A 12,879-nucleotide genomic window follows, 5' to 3' on the forward strand; every position below is an offset into this window, starting at 1 on the left:
CAAACTTTCACTCCCCCTATATAGACTAAATTTCCCTAAACTTGGAGTAAAGATAAGCTTTACACCAAAGGGAAGAAAGGAAGATCTAGAAAGCTACTCAATTAAACCACAAATAGACCAGATTAGGCAGCACGATCACAAGATTGAGTCCAGAGATACTAACTCTAATTTATTTCTGTTATAAATTAATGAAAAACATTTCTTGAAACATACTAACTTATTCAGAGAAAGACGCATTCCTAGGAGAATAAAATGATATTGCTATGCTACAAAGAAATGGAAATTTTCAGAATATAAACCTGCTGACTGAGAGGCTTGTCTTGCTAGGACAGTACACATGGAGACTTTGCCATGTATTTTCTAATATCGTTTCAATTTCAAAACACCTTTATAGGTAAAACTTCACGTATGGAGGATAATAATGATTGCCTGAATGTCAATCCCTTCAAACCTTACCCCCCCAAACGTTAAGAGCAACAAGGAAGGCAAATCAAGCACATGTGACCCAAATCTTCAGCATTGCTAGAAGAGAGAAAATATCAACTTCAAATTACTTGTAAGTAAATAAATAAATACCAAATTCCAGAGTTCTTACTGCTGCTGCCTGCCTGTATTGTGTCTGAAGAGTAAGAAAAGGGAGGCTAAAAGATTCTTTGTGGGGGGCACCTGGGTGGCTCAGTCGGTTGAGCATCTGCCTTCAGCTTGGATCATGATCTCCAGGTCCTGGGATCGAGCCCCGGGTGGGGCTCCCTGCTCAGAGGAGAACCTGCTTCTCCCTCTCCCTCTGCCTGCCGTTCTGCCTACTTGTGCTTGCCCTCTCTTTATCAAATAAAGAAATAAAATCTTTAAAACAAAAAGATTCCTTGGGGAACAGTACACATATGAGGTGCAGGAAAAGCACCCTAGGAAAAACAGAATTCAGCACCAAAATCCAAATAGTGGTCTGAATCTGGAAATTCACATCACCAAGCATCTGGAAGGTACTTGAAAATGAGAAGGTGGTAGACTTAGAGAATATTGCTGGGAGAGAAAGGTCAATAAAGAAAATTAGTGCCTCTTGGGAAGATGTGTTAGTAAAAAAGAAAAAAAAAGAGTAAAAAGATGGGGGAGAGAAGTAACAATCTTACAGAAACAAAGGGGACAAAAATAAAACAACTTGGCCAGCTCTACCATCCCAAAAGAAACAATAGTATCCTTTAATTAAACTATGGTTTGACAAACTGAAAGAGGTCAGTCTCAAACCAGGAATCTTGTCCATCAGATGTTCAGAAATAAAAAAAGTCAAATTTCATACACAGCTATTGAAAGAACAAAATACAAACCGAGAATCAAAGATTTCAGTTGAGAAAATTCTCGTCAAACAAACACACACACACACACACACACACACACACACACACACCCCTAGAGAAAACTGCAACACAGCACTTGAATCAGAATTTTAAATCCTCAAATGCAAATTTAAAGTTTTTTTTTTAAGTAAGAATTAGGGGTGCCTGTGTGGCTCAGTTGGTTAAGCATCTACCTTTCACTCAGGTCATGATCCCAGGGTCTGGGGATCCAAACCTGCATCTGGCTCCCTGCTTAGCTGGGAGTCTGTTTTTCCCTCTCCCCCCTGTTCGTCTCTTTCTCAGATAAATAAATAAAATCTTTTAACAACAACAACAACAACAAAATAAGAATCAAAAATTTAAAAATTAAGAATAGAAATGGTCCCCAGAATAACAACAACAAAACTCTCATAGGAAGAAAGCAACAAGAGTTTAGTTAGTTCAAAAAAGAAATTTAACAAAGATATAAACCATTTCTTTTTTTTTTTAAGATTTTATTTATTTATTTGACAGAGAGAGACACAGTGAGAAAGGGAACACAAGCAGGGAGAGTGCGAGAGGGAGAAGCAGGCTTCCTGCTGAGCAAGGAGCCCGAGGTGGGGCTCGATCCCAGGACCCTGGGATCATGACCTGAGCCGAAGGCAGACGCTTAACGACTGAGCCACCCAGGCGCACCGATATAAACCATTTCTGAAAAAAGAATAAATTACAAAATGCTCAAGGGATAATAAATCCAAATGAAAATTTAATGAGGGCCATTGAAGGAAGGAAGAAAAACAATCAAGAAAATAAAATGAGATAAAGAAATAAAAATGATTAAAGAGATGGTAAAGAAACAGAAGGCAAGCTAAGAAGGTCCAGCATGCATATAACTAGAGTTCTGAAGAAAAGCAAAACAATCTAATAGCAGTAATATTTAAAACTGTAATCTAACAAAGCTTTCAAAAAATAGCTAAATTACATACTGAACGGGTCCCTTGTCTACCTTGTAAAGTTGACCCAGAACAATAAATTCTCAAAATCTTAGTAAAACTATCAGTCTTTAGAGACAAAAACAAAATCATCAGGATTCCTGGACAAAAACATTAAATAATAAAAATAAAAAAATTACACTGGTGCCAGACTTTTTAAGAGCAGGGCCACAGAGTAATAGCATTTCAAAAAATCTAAAAAAAGTATGAGCCGATTTTATATCCAATAAGTATCAAGCCTATAAAAATGAACAACTTTGAATGAGAAGCAACTCAAGATACACTCTAACCAGGAGCTCTTCATGAAGCTTCTACTGTAAGATGAACTCAGTGGAAAACAAAAGACAACTGGGAAGCTTCTACAAAGGACAGAAGATGAGCATTTCATATACTTAATTGTAGAACTAATACAGGGTTAGATGTGGGTTTTGATATATGAGGGAAAATAGTATGTAAACATCATACGTTCTGTGAAAAAAAAATAATGCAACTAGTAAATGGAAGGAGAAAATGGGATTAGAGCATTGGCTGTTGTAAATGTAATGGGTGGGAATCAAAGGACACCATTTACATTTCACGAATGGCAGAGTGAAACATTAAGTAAGAAATAAGGTGGGGCACCTGGGTGGCTCAGTCGTTAAGCGTCTGCCTTTGGCTCAGGTCATGATCCCAGAGTCCTGGAATAGAGCCCCGCATCAGGCTCCCTGCTCGGCGGGAAGCCTGCTTCTCCCTTTCCCACTCCCCCTGCTTGTGTTCCCTCTCTCGCTGTGTCTCTCTCTGTCAAATAAATAAATAAAATCTTTAAAAAAAGAAATAAGGTGATTAAAGGCACTATAAAAGGTATACATGAATAGGTATACGTGAATAAAACATAAGACAAAACTCCCTCAATATCAAAAGAAATGTTAAAAGAAAGAAGGCTTAATAAATGCAGAAAGAGGTAAATACAGAAAGAGGTGCAGTAAATACAATACGCTAGACACAGTAATTATAAAATAATGTTAAAAAACATATCAAGCATAACAATAAATGTGAACAGGCTTCACTTACATACCAAAAGAAAAGGTTTTCAAATTGGCTCCTAGAGCAAACCCAGCTCTGCCGTGTGCAAGAGACACACTGAAAACAGTAACTCAAAAGTTTGAAACCTAAAGGCACAGGCAAAGACATACAAGGGCAATGGGAACAATAAGGAAGCAGGGCTTGTGTTTCTGATATCAAAGTAAAATTCAAGCCAAAAAACATGAAATGAGAAAAAAAGGGCATTTTAAAATGCTAGAAGCCACCACGTTTCACAAAGAGGAAATAAAAGTTATACCTATGCACCAAATAATACTGTAACCATTTATTGAAAACAAACCAGGAGAGATACAAGATGAAATAGTAACATTAAAAATAGAAGATTTTGACACTTTATTTTCAGCTCAAGACAAATCAAATTTAAAAATTCAGGCTAGAGAAAATCTAAATAACAAAATGAACAATATAGAATGTACGGGGATATATCAAACACTATATAGCAATATGGAGAATATGTTTTCTTCTTTAATGCACATAGAATATTCACAAAAAATTAACCATATATTAGGTTACGAAGAAAGCATCAGTAATTTCCATATTAGAAGCAATTACAACAACACTCCGATTGCAATGCAAAACAACTGAAAATTAAAAGAAATTTCACATGGAAATTAAAAACCCTAGTCTATTAAATAAAGTGGAAGAGGAAATACCACCATAAGTTACAAAACCTCTGAAAAAGGAAAGATAACTAAAACAATACGTTGTAGAATCTGTGGGGTATATTTAAAATAATGATCAGGGGAAAATTCAGTTTTAGACATCTGTATCAGTGGTCAGAAAACTAATCCCTGGGGCAAACCCAGCTCAATGCCTGTTTTGTATGACCTGCAAAAACAGTCCAGCTTATTTATTTATGTAGGTCTTAGGCCGGCTTTTGCACTTCAACTACAGAGTTGGATAGCTGTGACAGAGATTATATGGCTCACAAAACCTAAAATTTATACCATTTATAAGCCCTTTACAAAAAAAGTTTGCTGCTTTTTACTCCAGAGCAGTAGAAAGATAGATAAAAATTAAATAACTTCCCAACTTAAAAAAGTCTTAAAAAGTAAGCCAAAATAAGCACAATGAAGAAAATAATAGAGATAAACACAGAGATTAATTAGGTAGGAAAAAGAAAATCGTCTATTAAATTCAATCAAAATTTTAGGGTGCCTGGGTGGCTTAGTCAGTCAAGTGCCTGCCTTCAGCTCAGGTCCAGCTCCCTGCTCAGTGCAGAGTCTGCTTCTCCCTCTCCCTCTGCCCCTCCCCCGGCTTGTGCTCTCTGCTCTCTTGCTCACTCTCTCTTTTTCTCTCTCTCAAATAAATAAAATCTTAACTAACTAAATTAATTAATTAATTAAATCAACATTTTAATCTTAAAAAAAGTAAAAAAAAATAGACAAAATGCTAGCTAAATGAATATTTTTTTTTAAAAGGGAGAAGAAATAACATGGAAGAAATAACTATTGATACAGAGGGAGAAATCTATATTATATTATGTATGTAATATAAGATAATTAGAAACAAATTTTGTACACCTGCATAAAAAATGGAAGACATAGATAAAATCAATAATTAACAATTCATTAGAAAAATAAAATTTGTCAAAATTGTCTGGTAGACAATAGAATAATTTCTGTAAAAGATACAGTGAAAGATCAAATTAAAAAAAAAAAACAACCCAAAACAACAAATAGGGAGAAACTTTTCCTTGCAACATATATCAAAGGACAAATGGATACTATACCTAGTATATAAAGAGGCATTTTTTAATCTAGGTAAAGAAAAAAATCAAAATTCTATAGAAAAAGTGGCAAAAGACATGAATATAGATGAATTCACAAAGAGCATGTGATCCTTAAACACATGAAATGGCATTCAATGTTATTTATAATAAAGGAGATTTAAATTAGAATCTCACTAAGTTACCTTTTCTCACAATAGAGTGATAAAAATTCAAAAGCCTAATAATGCACTCTGCTGGCAAGGCTGTGGGGAAACAGGCACTCTCATACATTGCTGTGGGAATGCAAAATTGTACAACTCTTCTGGAGAATTTCGCAATAGCTAACACAATTATATATGCATTTACATTCTGTACCAGAAATCCCGCCTCTACCAAGGTATGTTTGGAACAGTATGAAAATATATGTTGCACTTTATTTGTAATGACACAATATTGCAAATTACCTAAATGCCCAAATAGAAGGCTTGGTCTACTAAACTACACCCACAACTTCGTAGTTATAAAAAGAATGAGGAAGACTTCTATGAATAGATATGGGGTGATTTTTAGGATATAGTCATAAAGAAAAGCACAGTGCGTATCAGTATATGATATACTCTGTGTGCGTGTGTGTGTGTTGTGTGGTGTGTGTGTGTGTGTGTGCGTGTGTGTGTGTGTGCTTACTTTTGCAAAAAGAAACAGGAAAGATGCCAGAAAACAATGAAATTTGTTACCGGCAAGGGCACGGGGGCAGGGCAGGAGCCAGAGAAAGGTATATCGCTGAGAGTGATACATGTCTGGTTTACATTTTTGTGTAGTTTGATTTTAAAAACATATGAATGTTCTCCATATTAAAACACTAGCATGAAAGAAAGAAACTAAAACCTTATGCAATCAAAAACAAATGAACCCAAATGAAGTACATAATCATACTGAAGTGGTATAGGGAGACCTAACCCAAGTAACTTTTAAACAGAATACTTGACTATATATTTGCAATCTATTAAAAAAGAAAAAGAAATCAAATTAAATCTTACAGGCATTTTAGTAAATATATTATTCATAACTGTCAATTATTTCTGTTTGGTTTGGTTTTGGTTTTATTGAGGTATAATTGGCATATAATATAGCATTAGAGTAGTTTCTGGTGTATAATATAATGACTCTATATTTATATACACTGCTAAATGATCACCACAATTAAGTCTAGTTACCATCTGTCACCATAAAAAATGACTTTTTTTCTTGTGATGAAAACTTATAGAATTTACCCTTTTGGCAACTACCAAGTATGTACTACAATATTACTGACTATAGTCACCATGCTGTACATAATATCACCATGAGTTATTTATTTTATAATTGGAAATTTGTACCTCTTAACCCATTTCACCCATCCCCAAACTTCTTCTCTGCTAGCAACCACTGTTCTGTTCTTTGTATCTATGAGTTTTGTTTTGTTTTGTTTTTTTGATTCCACACATAAGTGAAATCAGACAGTACCTGCCTTTCTTTTTCTGACTTATTAGCATAATTCCATCAAGATCCATCCATGTTGTTAAAAATGGCAAGATTTTATTCTTCATTTAAGGCTGAGTAATATTCCATTGTATAGATATATATACCACATTTTCTTTATCCATTCATTCATTGATGGTTACTTAAGTTGTTTCTATACCTTGGCTATTGTAAATAAAGCATGGGAGTGCATATATCTTTTCAAATTAGAGTTTTGTTTCTTCAGATAAATATCTAGTACTAGAATCACTGGATCATATTATTATTATTATTATTTTAGGAAACTCCATACTGTTTTCCATAGTGGTTGCACCAATTTACATTCCCACCAACAGTGCACTAAGGTTCCTGTTCCCCCACATCTTTCCCAACGCTTCTCTTTTTTTTTCTTTTTCGATAATAGCCATTCTAATAAGTATGAAGTGGTATCTTATTGTGGTTTTGATTTGCATTCCCCTGATGATTAGTGATGTTGAGCATCTTTTCCTGTGCCTGTTGGCCAACTGTACATCTTCTTTGGAACAATGCCTGTTAAGGTGCTCTGCCCATTTTTTGATTGTTTGGTTTTTTGCTTTTGAGTTGCATGTATCCTTTATGTATTTTATTTGATAAATAATTTACAAATATTTTCTTCCATTCAGTAGGTTGCTTTTTCATTTTGTTGATGGTGTCCTTTGCTTAGCAAAAGCTTAGTTTGATGTAGTCTCCTTTGTTTATTTTTGCTTTTGTTGCCTTTGCTTTTGTAGGTAGGTCCAAAAAACCATTGCTGAAACTGAAGCCAAAAAGTTTATCACTTATGTTTTCTTCTAGGAGTTTTATGGTTTCAGGTCATCCAAGTCTTCAATCTACTCTCAGTTAATTTTTGTGTCTGGTGTAAGATGATAGTCTAGTTTCATTCTTTTGCTTGTAGCTGTTCAGTTTTCTCCACACATTTATTGAAATCTGTCCTTTCCCTATTGTATATTCTTGCCTCCTTTGCAATAAATTAACTGATCATATATGTGTGGGTTTATTTCCGGGATCTATATTCTTTTTTTTTTTTAAAGATTTTATTTATTTGACAGAGAGAGACACAGTGAGAGAGGGAACACAAGCAGGGGGAATGGGAGAGGGAGAAGTAGGCTTCCCGCCGAGCAGGGAGCCCGATGTGGGGCTGGATCCCAGGACCCTGGGACCACGACCCGAGCCGAAGGCAGATGCTTAACGATTGAGTCACACAGGTGCCCCCCGGGATCTCTATTCTATTCCATTGATCTACACATCTGTTTTTATGCAGAGAGCATATGCTTTGCTTACTATAGCTTTGTGATATAGTTTGAAATCAGGGAGTGTGATGCCTCCGGCTTTGATTTTCTTTCTCAAGATTGCTTTGGTCATTCAGGGTCTTTTGTGGTTCCATACAAATTTTAAGATTGTTAGTACTATTCTATGAAAAATGCCATTGGAATTTTGATAAGGATTGCATTGACTCTGTTATAACTGTATCAATTCTCATCTACATGACATGTATTGTAGGAATGAGCACATGAGACAGTTGGTTAATATTGTTGGGAGGTAGTGTTAATACTGTAAGAGAAGGAAATGCAAATATGGAATGGGGACAGGGCAAAGAATAAGCTTGTGGTATAGCACTGAAATTAGAAATGTCATTATAAATTTATGCATTCTGTCTTTTGATCCTAGAAGCAATGACACCCCTATGGCAATACAGAACAAGATGTAGCATATAGGAAACAAAGGATCAAACAGAAGAGAGAAATAAACATAGGGGATTTCTAGGGTCAGTGGGAAAGAAGGACAAGGAAGCCAGCTGTGCAATAGGCTAAGGTAGTATGAAGTCTCCCTTGAATTGAGGCAACAGAGTATTCCAGATGCCCTTCCAAAAAAATGTATCCTATAAATATAAAAATATATCCTTTGAATATAATGTATCCATATGCATGTATCATAAATATACACAATATTTATTAATTCCAGAGGGGAAACATATTCAGCTAAGGAGATGTCATCATAGAACACAATAAGAGCTTCTACTTTGAAAAAATTTTGGTTAAATGGTTTTACAAGAAGGGTAATGAAAGAGTGCAGAAGGTTCAGAAGGAAACATATGAGAAGTCAGTCTTCATCTTTAGATCATTAGATATTTTGAAAATGACATGTAGACAATAGATGTTTTATAGAATAAACATACAACTTACAGTTATAGCAATAATGCGAGAAAAATTAATCAAAAGAGTTAAAAGTTTGGACCGGGAAAAAAGAAATTGAGAGTGAGAGGGGAGTAGTGCAGGGGACACTTGCTCATATTTCGTAGTATTAATGACTTTTTTAAAAGTTTGTATCCCTACAAGGAAATTGTTCATGAAATGGTGACATATTTTAAGAGCTAGGTTGCAGACTATCACAGAATGATCTGATAGTATCATTCTAGAACTATTCTCCTAGAATGATACTCTAGGTCATTCCTCTGTCCTTTTCTCTATTGTGCCCCACATTTTTGTCCACCAACCCCTTCTTTTGCTACCATTTCATCACTGTGGATCAAGAAGTATCATTGTAGGGGCACCTGGGTGGCTCAGTTGGTTAAGCAACTGCCTTCAGCTCAGGTCATGATCCTGGAGTCCCAGGATGGAACCCCGCATTGGGCTCCCTGCTCAGTGGGAAGTCTGCTTCTCCCTCTGACACTCCCCCCTCTCATGCTCTCTCATTCTCTCTCTTTCAAATAAATAAATAAAATCTTTAAAAAAAAAGAAGTATACTTGTAACTTTGTCCTGTCTCTTCTTGTCCTAGATAAGTAAACACAAATTTCTTGGAGTTATTTAATGCAATAACAGGTGTAAAAAGTCACAGCATGAGAAACACTTTATAAATCTTATGACTTATAATTGCTACCTTTGGGGTGCCTGGCTGGCTCAGTTGGTAGAGCATGTGACTCTTGATCCTGAGTTCAAAGCCCCACATTGGGTGTGGAGCCCACTTAAAAAAAATGGCTACTCTTGGTCTTAACTGAAATGTAAATGTACATCATCCTGACACTGAGCTTTCACTGATCCTATCTTTGCTTTCTTTTTGAGAGTAAGATCCACTTTTCTTTTTCTTTGCAAGGACAAAAGAAATACAATTTTAGAAAGTTGGTTCTCATAAAGTATACTACTTATGCATCCTTACAAGGGGAAGAAGTACAAAGATGCAAAGGTGGTAAAAAAAAATGGATTAATAAACATAAGAAAAGTGAAATCAGGGCTAAAACAGAGACTTTTAGGCAGGAAGGAGAGGTAGAGGGATTGGATACATTATTTGTTGGTTATAAACTCTGGACCTTCCCAGGTGAAATCTGAAAGGGAGGGCAAAGAGAGACTGAAGAAAGAGGCAGGTCACTCCAGACTGGTTAGGTGGCACGTTAATAAGCAAGGGAACTTACCTGTGAGGTTTGTCTTGGGCAGCCACAAGACAGACAGATCTCTGCCTCTGCCTGTTAGAATCTTAAAAGTTTATATAGAGGTCTTAACTGGGTTACGTCACATAATTTAGTTGGGATAGTCTCAACAACATATTATTCTCTCAACATTGCAGCCTTGTATAGCTGGGGTGCAAGGGAACAAGAGCACCTGGCTCTGGGGGTCCCAAACAGACCATTTTCGGCTACTCGCCACTGACAAAATCCAAAGGCAGAGAGACTGGTGGTGGTGAATCAAGAAAGGAATTTATTTCAGTGAGGCCAACACTGGGAAGAGAGTGGACTAATGTCTCAAAGACTGACTGCAAAGTGCCAAAAATACTTCCAGGTTTATATAAAGAAAATGTAGGACAAAGGTAGGTGGTCACATACCAGTAGGAAGTGAAGGTCAAGTTGATCATTGTCCTAGAGTCATGGGATCCTGTGGGCTCAGGGCAGTCCTCATTGCTTCAGGGGTCTTTTTGGTTCCTATCAAGGAATGCTTTGCCCACAAGGTCCTTTGCTTGAGTTAAGAGACAGCTGAAAGAAGAACTTAATCAATTAGAAAGTTTGAGGTCAAAATGGAGGGAGTTTAAGTCCTCTTTTACTTGAAACTGACCCTACTGTGGGAATGGTGAGCAAATTGTACTTTCCAAGGACAGGAAAGGGGGTGAGGAGCCTCTGATTGCCCAAGTCCAGTTTGGAGGTCAACAGGTGGTCACATCCTCTTGATGACCTCCTCCACCCATCACCTTATGGACAGAATATTAGAAACTCTAGAAATTGTATGTATCAAAGTATAACTCTAATTTGAAAAGACATCTTCAATTTTATAATTATTTTTATTTGCTTTTAATCCTAGTATTTCACTTATTTTAAAAAAGCAGTAGACATTTGATGCTCCTCAAAATACATCTGGGTAATAAATTTTTTAAAGCTGGGAAAAAAACCTGTTATAAAATATTGACAGTGGACACAAAAGGTATCCAAAACAGACATCAGGTAAAAAGAACAAATGTAGCAGAAGTCAATAGCTATAAACATTGATCATTAAATAAAATCATTTGACAGAAATTTTTCAATGTATAGGCCACCACCAAAGGAATAAAACAGGATATACACTGTCCAAATCTTTAGAAGAGCCCTCTAGGAAAAGAAGATAGAAAAAAATAAATCTACAGTTCATTCCATATACTTCCTTTTGTCTTGTCTGGGAATTATTTTGAAGCATTATAGCTAAATAGTTAAGCCAAACCTTCAAAAATAATAGACTATAGCAAAGCCAGGCAACTTGGAATAAAGGAACAAGGAATTCTCAGATTCAACTAATCTTTTTGGAGCAACCCTTATGTGCTCGGTTCCTTCTGAGGCAGGATTTCATCACAAATCTTTAAGATGGGCATCATTATCCTCATTTTTATGAATGAGGACATTGAAACTCAGAGAAAGCAAAAAGCTCGCCCAAGGCCATAAATCTAATGAGCATCTGTGTTGTGATCCAAATCCAGATATTTGCACCCGGATTCCGCCATCCTCTGAATTACTTCACGTTGCTTCCCTACAGCTTACTCAAGTTCAGCAGTGCTCAAGTTCAGCAAGTCAACAATTGCTTTCTTTCCTCTTTTGCTGTGCTGACTTTCCTGCTCTCATCATTTATGCAAAGAATCAAATCAACACAATAACATGTGTATTGTGTGCCTAAGTAAACAGGATGTTCCCACTTACAAGATGGAGTAGCAGGAATTTGTATTCTATCCAGCCTCAGGCATCAATCTCAACAAAAGTGAAAAGGAGGGCAACTCTGGCTGCTTCTAAATTTCCCTTACATTCTAGGAGCTGTGCCAAGTGAAATCTTGCAGCTTATACTAAAAAAAATCCAAAAACCAAAAACCAAACAAACAAAAAAGAAAACATTTGTGCATTCATTCTAGTAAGTAAGCACACACTCACAAACTCTTATTTATAACTATTCCCAATGGTAGCCAAGTTATTTCCCATTTTATTCTAAACATCCCAGTTACATAAATTTTGCATTATTTCTCAAACCATGAAAACTCAAGACAAATATTCATTTCCCTCTCAAAAGGTTAAAAAGTATATCTGTCAAATTGTCAGTACATAGGCATTTCTCCAGGTAAAGTCCAAGTTTCTGTGTAGCCACTGGTTAGGAGACAGGAAAAATGCTACTTTAATAGATTCACCCACTCTCCCTCTCGTTGATCCAACCAAAAACCCTAAATGAAATGTTGGGATACTTGGACAAAATGGGTACTTGAAGAATTGAGGTATAGCTTTTCTGTTGAGAACATTAATTCTTAGCTCTAATGAGAAATTTAGACCAAAAAATTATATACCATAAACTTACTATGTTGGGGAATTCAAAACTGCCAAATTTACCACAACCTAAGGGGGAAGGTACATTGACTTGTTGCCAGGTAATTATGTATAATATCTAAGCAGACTAATGGTAGAGAGGTCATCCTGTTTTATTAATGCTTTTCCATTTATATGCTAAAGTGCTTATATTTTCAGAAAATTCATGAGTCTCTCAAGTCATTTATCCAACAATATGGCTAATGCAGATGATTCTTTATGGTTGTGATCTAGGAAAAATAAAGACAAATACACATACAGGAATGCATGTAAAAACCAGGTCTTTATAAGTTTATCTGCCTCTGTAACTTCTTTAGTCTTAAGGAGTCCGTTTTCTTTCTTTTCCTAAGAAAAAGAGGCAAAGAAAAGCTAAACTCCAACAACTGTTCTCAGCCCTATTGCAGAAACGCTCACTAGTACAATACTGTGACCTTTTAAGTTTTCCCTTGTGTTACTAA

Source organism: Neomonachus schauinslandi, chromosome 5 (assembly GCF_002201575.2).
Source record: "Neomonachus schauinslandi chromosome 5, ASM220157v2, whole genome shotgun sequence".
In the NCBI taxonomy this organism is placed as follows: Eukaryota; Metazoa; Chordata; class Mammalia; order Carnivora; family Phocidae; genus Neomonachus; species Neomonachus schauinslandi.